At 32.4% G+C, this 7,744-nt stretch overlaps 1 protein-coding gene and 2 long non-coding RNA genes across 3 annotated transcripts in view; 2 read left to right on the forward strand and 1 right to left on the reverse strand.

Moving 5' to 3' along the window:
• LOC127865638 (adhesive plaque matrix protein 2-like) overlaps positions 1-7,744 on the reverse strand; it is a 108,268-nt gene that overhangs the window by 5,806 nt on the left and 94,718 nt on the right. The window lies entirely within an intron of this gene.
• LOC127865640 (uncharacterized) lies at positions 280-3,115 on the forward strand. The gene is made up of 2 exons (XR_008042711.1): positions 280-324; positions 1,841-3,115. It is a non-coding gene; the product is annotated as an uncharacterized LOC127865640 (long non-coding RNA).
• The window catches only part of LOC127865643 (uncharacterized), a 24,584-nt gene continuing 22,811 nt past the window's right edge, over positions 5,972-7,744 (forward strand). Inside the window, exon 1 of the long non-coding RNA XR_008042715.1 lies at positions 5,972-6,073. This is a non-coding gene — a long non-coding RNA (uncharacterized LOC127865643). The remainder of the gene's footprint in view (positions 6,074-7,744) is intronic.

Genomic DNA, 7,744 nt, shown 5'->3' on the forward strand with positions numbered 1-7,744 from the left:
ACCATTTTCAATAACTTTAATTTGTACTGGTAAATTGTAAACATAATTGTCCTCAGGTTGTATTAAAAGTTAAATATCATCAGCTAGTATAGTGTATGAGTATATTTTATGTTGATGCTAATTAAATTGATGGAAATGTCTACTTGATTTTATATAACACTTATCTTGTGTGTAGAAAAATATAGGAAGATTTTTGATCCCCCACTCATCAGCAACAGACAGCCATTTCATTCAAGAGGATTATGCTTCTTAAGTTTTTACTTTTCTTTCAGTTGATACAATGCAGAAAGATATGGCCAATTCATTGAAGGTGACGACATGCAGGTGTGTACTTATTAGCATAAGTTCTGACTTAGATATGATTTGTGAAAATCTTGGTTGATGACTTGTATTTAATATTAAAGGGGCCTTTTCACAGATTTTGGCATGTATTGAAGTTTGTCATTAAATGCTTTATATTGATAAATGTGAAAATTGGATCTAAAAAGCTTCTGTCAAAAAAACTAGAATGAAATTTAAAAAAGAAAACAAGTAACTCTGAACATGGCTTGAACCACTGACCCCTGGTGTAAAAGTCTCATCGCTTAGACCAATAGGCCATTCATTCAATCGTTACACGTTGCAACGCTTTATAATTTTCAAGTTTTTAAATCATCAAAAGATGCATATGATGGATATTTTAGAGCATGCTAAATGTTCAGTATTACTGTTTCCTGTCAAATATCACAACTACCACGAAAATATGCGAATCTGAAACATTTTTATTTTGTCAATTTACCAAAACTTTAAAAGGCCCCTTTAAAGAAATTAGAAACCTGACATATTGCCACAGTGCTCCAGCTAGGATTTGAAAAGGGCAGGGGGGCTTTTTTGTCAAAAGGGCACTTTCGACGCGCAGTTTTTTGTCAAAAGGGCACTTTCGACGCGCAGTATTTTGTAAAAAGGGCACGTACGAGCACGCGGGTGTTTCTGGAATGCTTACTATTGCATGTTAATTTATATGTTATAAATAATTGTATTATTCCCAATATTATTAAACCATTCAAATATAATGTATACAATGAGGATTAAAGTAATTACAATGTAAAAAGAGATTTATGAATAATAATATGTAAAAGAAAAAAAAATGATTTTTTTTTTTTGGGGGGGGGAGGGGGGGGCAGGGCGGAGGTTCGGGGGGGGGGGGGGCAGGGCGGAGGTTCGGGAGGGCAGGGCGCGGCGCCCTTCGATTTAGGCCTAGCTGGAGCACTGTGCCATATTTACTACCTTTACAACTAGAAAAGTGTGTTTATCTTATTCTATTAAATTATTTATTTTCTTATAAACATGGGGTCAAGCTCTATAAATGTGTACATATTGCAATAAAATAATTGAGTACTGTTAGCTGATTTTGTTTACATTGAACATGGCCATACTTCTCTACTACCACCTGTGTATGGGGAAAATGTGTTTCCAACTGGTGTTTTCACTTCATAAATAGATTATTAAGAATTATCTTGGCAAATGCATATGGTATAGGTGTGTTTTAGCTAAAGTTTAAGAAACTTTAATAAGTTTCAAATGATTAAAATGTTTCTGATTCATTATCAGGAATAATTTAAAGTATTCTTATAACCTCACTATGTAAATGTTATTTTAAGAAAAATACATTGAAATTGGGTATTCTGATTGGTTTGTTTTGCACATTGACACTGTGTTATAAATTTGCAAAATAATATTTAAAAATAAATGTATGTATATAACAATTTATGTACAAAAAGGACACTATTGCGGTACTACAATTAGACCTTTAATTACACATGTTAATGAATATATGAACAAGAACATAATTGTGTTTTAGGTGTGACTGTATACACGACTGTTACTGCTGCCTGGGTATTATCATTATGTGAGCAAGAAACACGTCTGGATTATAATTTGGACACACATGTACAGCTGTTTTGTGAATATGATAAATTATGTGTGCTATATTTGCATTTTTTATGGGTTTTTAGATGTTTAATGTTCAATACATCAGACAAACTCTGAAGTTTTTTTTTTTAAATAGAATATTAATTTATAAAACAAAATCCCATGAACTACAACCATATGTTTATAGCTTTACACTTCAAGAACAACTATTTTTGTGTATTATGATTATATATTTGTTAATGAGATACAATTTTGAGTTGAAATATGAATTTTGTTATGCCAGCGTAATATTTGATTTTGGTCTGTAAATAAGAAATTATTGGAAATGCAAGAGATTCGCTTATGAGTTGGAATGTTTTAAATTTTGTCACGCCGGCATAACATTTTAAATTTTTGTCTGTAAATAGGAAATGTTTGGACATTTATCAGCCATTCACTTTCTGTAGAAATGTTATGAATCTTGTTACGCTTGTATAGCATTTAGGTTTGGGTCTGTGAATATGAAATTATTGGAAATACAAGAGATTAACTTATGAGTTGAAATGTTTGGATTTTTGTTAAGCTGGCATATTATTTTGAATTTGGGTCTGTAAAAAGCAATGATAGGAAACTTGAGAGCAATGCACTTTCTGTGGAAATATTACTTATTTTGTTATGCCGGCTTAACATTTGAGATTGGGTCTGTAAATAAGTAATTATTTGAAATGCAAGCAATTTACTTTTAATTTAAAATGTTTGGAATTTTGTTACGCTGGCATAACATTTTATGTTTTAGTCTGTAAATAAGAAATCATTCGAAATGCAAGTGATTCACTTTGAGTTGAAATGTTTGGAATTTTGTCACACTGGCATAACATGATTTACAGTTTTGGTCTGGAAATAAGAAATCATTAGGAATGCAAGCGATTCACCTTTGAGTTAAAATGTAATGAATTTTGTTAAGCTGGCGTAACATTTTTTTTGTTTTCAAAAAATTAGCATGTCGAAATTATCACAAAAAAACCCTGTAAAACACCCCTTTTAATTGGGATTCATGGACATTCCATTTTTAAAATAGACAGATTTTTATGAATTTTGTGAGTTTGTACCGCCAGCGTAACATTTAAAGTGGAATGATTTATTTGGTGATGTTATAATGAACCTTTGTGAGTTTGTACCGCCAGCGTAACATTTTCAAAGAATTATCTGTCTATGTGATTATGAACCTTGGGGAGTTTGTACCGCCGGCGTAACATTTTTATTTTTCTGTCAAAGTCATTATGAATTTTGTGAGTTTGTACCGCCAGCGTAACATTTAAAGTGGAATGATTTATTTGGTGATGTTATAATGAACCTTTGTGAGTTTGTACCGCCAGCGTAACATTTTCAAAGAATTATCTGTCTATGTGATTATGAACCTTGGGGAGTTTGTACCGCCGGCGTAACATTTTTGTTTTATATTTCTGTCAAAGTGATTATGAATTTTGTGAGTTTGTAACGCCAGCGTAACATTTAAAGTGAAATGATTTATTTGGTGATGTTATAATGAACCTTTGAGAGTTTGTACCGCCAGCGTAACATTTTCAAAGAATTATCTGTCTATGTGATTATGAACCTGGAGTTTGTACCGCCGGCGTAACATTTTAGTTTTATTTTTCTGTCAAAGTGATTATGAATTTGTGAGTTTGTACTGCCAGCGTAACATTTTAAGTGGAATGATTCATTTGGTGATGTTATGAACCTTTGGAAGTTTCTACCGCCAGCGTAACTTTTTTTTAAGTGAAATTATTTATTTGGTGATGTTATAATGAAACTTTGGGTGTTTGTACCGCCAGTGTAACATTTAAGTTGAATTATTTGTTAATGTTATACTGAACCTTGGGGAGTTTGGACTGCAAGCAAACGTTTTCAGTTAAATTTTTCTGTTGAAGTGATTATAAAATTGGAGAGTTTGTACCGCCAGCGTAACATTTTAAGTTGAATTTTTGAGTAGAATGAATTATTTGTTGATTTTAGAAAGGCATTTGGAAGGTTGAACCGCCAGTGTAACATTTTTAAGTTCATTTATCATTTATATGATGATATAATAATGAACCTTTGGGAGTTTGTACCGCCAGCGTAACATTTTAGTTTATATTTTCTCTGAAAGTGATTATGAAATTTTGATAGGTTGTACTGCCAGCATAATATTGAATTATGTTTTGATGTGATAATAAACCTTTGGGAGTTTGTACCGCAAGTGTAACATTTCAGTTCAATTTTCCTGTCTGAATGTAAGAAGGGTTGTACTGCCAGCGTAACATTTTTTGTACTTTCTTATAAAAACTGAGAAAAGTTTGGGTTTATTCTAAAGAAATTTCTTTGAAAATGGCCATTTTAAAAGGGATTCTGTGGAAAATCCCTTTTTAAATATAATCAATTCCTCTAACTTATGCAAATAATGGTTATCACAAAATACGACCTAGCCAATGAGGTTATTATACATATTTAATCCCGAAATCGTTTGGTAACTGTTTGGTTACCGTTGTGAATGTCCTACACAGTAATGCGCTTGACCGTTATACTCTGCCCCGCATGTTCAATAAATACTCACAATATACTTGATAATTTTAGTTTCAAAAAAGGTAACGTTGAATCTTCTTCAAATTGGAATATAAGCTATTTCAATGCATTAAATACTTTGAAACGTCTTTTTTTTTTTCAATTTTGATATGTGTATTCATTTTGTCCTCAATTTAAAAAGAGATTCTAAACATTTATTATAAATATATCTTAATGAAAAGCGGCTAAAGAGACGAGAGTTTGATTGGCTGTTCAGAACATTTGTACGGCAGAATGAAAACATCTACGTCGAAGTACAAAATGTACTTTGACGTACAAACATATACTTCGACGTGTATTTCACATTTGTACTTCGAAGTAAAATTTTTGTACTTCGACGTTCATATTGTACGTCGAAGTACATTTATCCTTTTACCTAGTAGGTCTTTTTGACGTTTTACCCAACTGGTACGTCATATAAGACAGCGTTCCCAATTGTGCAGAAGCGTTGGTTGTGCTGTCTTTCAATTGCAATATGTTATTGCAAAGCATTTAACTTTGTATTGATTTGTTTTATAAGAACTTTATTGTCTTATATACATAGAGGTAGTTAAGGGTGTTATTGCTAGGCAGAAATATAATAGAGACTTTAAGCTCGTGCTGCGCATGATACATAACAACACAATAGGGCAGGGTTTTTATATTTTTTCACACAACCCATCCTATTGTGAAAAAAATCAAATTCGTTTTCTAACGAAATTGCATTTTTTTTTAAACATCAAGAGCATTTGCAGAGTTATTTCCTACTTGTTTGTAAAATACATGTTTCCTGTATTTGCTTTTTTGTGTACAGCAAACTGAAATCATATAGTTTTTGTAATGAATATTATTCATTGTTTTACCGATACTGATAAAATATACTTGCGTATTATGATGTTCTTCAAATTATTAAATAATTAACGTATACTTATCTGATAAACGTGTATTCCCCGCTGTTCTGTTTGAACGATATCAGTATAGTGGCGAGATAAAAGGCAATAACATTCCCCTATTGACACGACAAAAGAAACGGACTCAAACTCAATTAGTAGGCAGGCATACAATTATAAAGGTTACTTTAAGTTACTTTTTCTTAAAAGTCAGCTAAGCAGAAAATTACAACTTGATACATATTTCGTTCATCTTTTTTATAATGTAATATGTTTTTCAGTGTGTATGATATATTTTACTTCAGCGGTTACTATTAAATATTTACTGAATTGTGCTTACATATTGATTTTGTAACTTCTATATAAAATGTATATGACTTTCAAAGATACCGTAGACTCCGCAAACGTGAGTAAACGATCTTTATTTAAATGTATTCTGTACTGATAAATTATCGTGCCACATGCTTAAAACTATAAATGTTTCGCATTGTCATGGACTCGACCTCGTACAAAAATAAGTCGTTTCAATTTTCGTCAAACTTTTTTTATTGCTGGTTCAAGACCGTTGCTCTAAATATAACTAACAAAACTTATGTACGACACATTGACACAAGATAGGTCGCATTAGTTAGTTGAGAGGCATTGAAACCCGACCTAGGTTTTACCAAATCTGTCTGATATTTTATATATAAGGCAACCTATGGAAAACTCAGGTAACCGTTTTTACCACTTCCTGTATATATTTACTAAACAAGACAACTACCACCTTTTCCGGAATATATGTATCTAAGAAAAATGTTATATTGACGTTTTTATTAAATAGAATAAATCATGTTGTTATAGTAACTTGAACTATAGCATACAACAATCGCCGACTTCGTCGAGACGACTTCTATGGAACGCCATTTGTTAAAAGACTGAGTTTGATTGGCATTTAGTGGAGTCAAGTAGGTTTGTTTTATCGGCGTAGCTTTTAAACCCAGCTTTTCACCTCAACAAGCTCGGAAAATGTCCGCCACTATACCGGAATGAAAATATTTGCTGATTTTAGGTAGTTAATCTCACAGAACATTGGCGACATTACTCTGACTTTGTGCAGCTATATGATGTCAAACTGCATAGTGAAGAGAAATCGGGGCTACTCTCTGTATGTTTCTACGACACGCAGACATAAAACGTGACACTGTAACAGCAACAGAACAAATTCATTCTCGAAGAATTTTAGGGTCAGTTCTCGGTCAGTATATCGTCAGCGGAAGACAAAATGGACTATCGATATTAAAACACCTTATGTTGATAACTAAGTATTGATATCACGATATAAAATGGCATGCATTTTCGGGAAAAAAATACATTGTGAGGAAAAAGTACCGACAACGAATGAAGTCATAAAAAGAGGGTTTTCGTTTAAATCATTGTGTGACGTTGAAGGTAAGCCTGTCTAGACATCGTTCATGTCATCCAGAAAAGGCTACCGAAATGTATCGCGGTGTATTATCAATGGCATTGTATATTGAAAAGTTCGAGTTTAAATGTTAAATTTACAACACACTATAAAATTCATCTACCGCCGTCATACTAAAATGGGTCTTATGACATATGCGCCAAATCAACCTCAGTATGGTCAGTTGCGCGTGCTGGGCCTGAGCTGCGCTGGTCGAATACGCCTTCAAACATATTTTCACTTTACGCTGCACTAAACGTGTGACTAGGTTATGTGGAAAGAAAACTTCGTCTTCCTCAAATGTAAATAGCGAAATGAGGACGCGTATGATGTGGCAAACATAACAAACATTTAAAGCGATGGGAATTCGACTAACAAGTGAAAGCAACAACAATTGTAGATTTGTTTTTAATTTCTTTCTTTACAGACGAACATTGTCTTCCTTAATTTTTTAAATCAGGTTATTCTCCTAATATCTTTTTTTCAAGATATTTCTTGTTATAAGTCAAGTTTACATTATCATCGGTCAACTTGTATTGGCTTTGAGCAAATGTTTCTATTTGTTAAGTCAAGTTAGTATAAGTTGTATTTAAGGTAGTATTATGTTGTGTAAAAGGAGTATAATAATACGTTTGAAATTTTACATTATATTTTTGAAGTCTCGATGTCAATATGCTTGTTTCAAATAATTTGGAATAGGTATTGGTATTAGGTTGGCAAAAGTATGACAAATCCTAATGGTATTTAGTTTAAGTTAACTCAGTGTATTTTAATATTGCGTCCTTGATTGGCCAATATGATTCACTGCACTGGGGGTATTGCTTTATGTTTGGTTCATAGAACAACAGAACAGTGGTAGAGCAATTGTGATTGACTTAAAATTTTAATACCAGAAAACTATATCACACATCAATTACTTGAAAAAAGTACATACAATATC

Source organism: Dreissena polymorpha, chromosome 2 (genome assembly GCF_020536995.1).
Source record: "Dreissena polymorpha isolate Duluth1 chromosome 2, UMN_Dpol_1.0, whole genome shotgun sequence".
NCBI lineage: Eukaryota > Metazoa > Mollusca > Bivalvia > Myida > Dreissenidae > Dreissena > Dreissena polymorpha.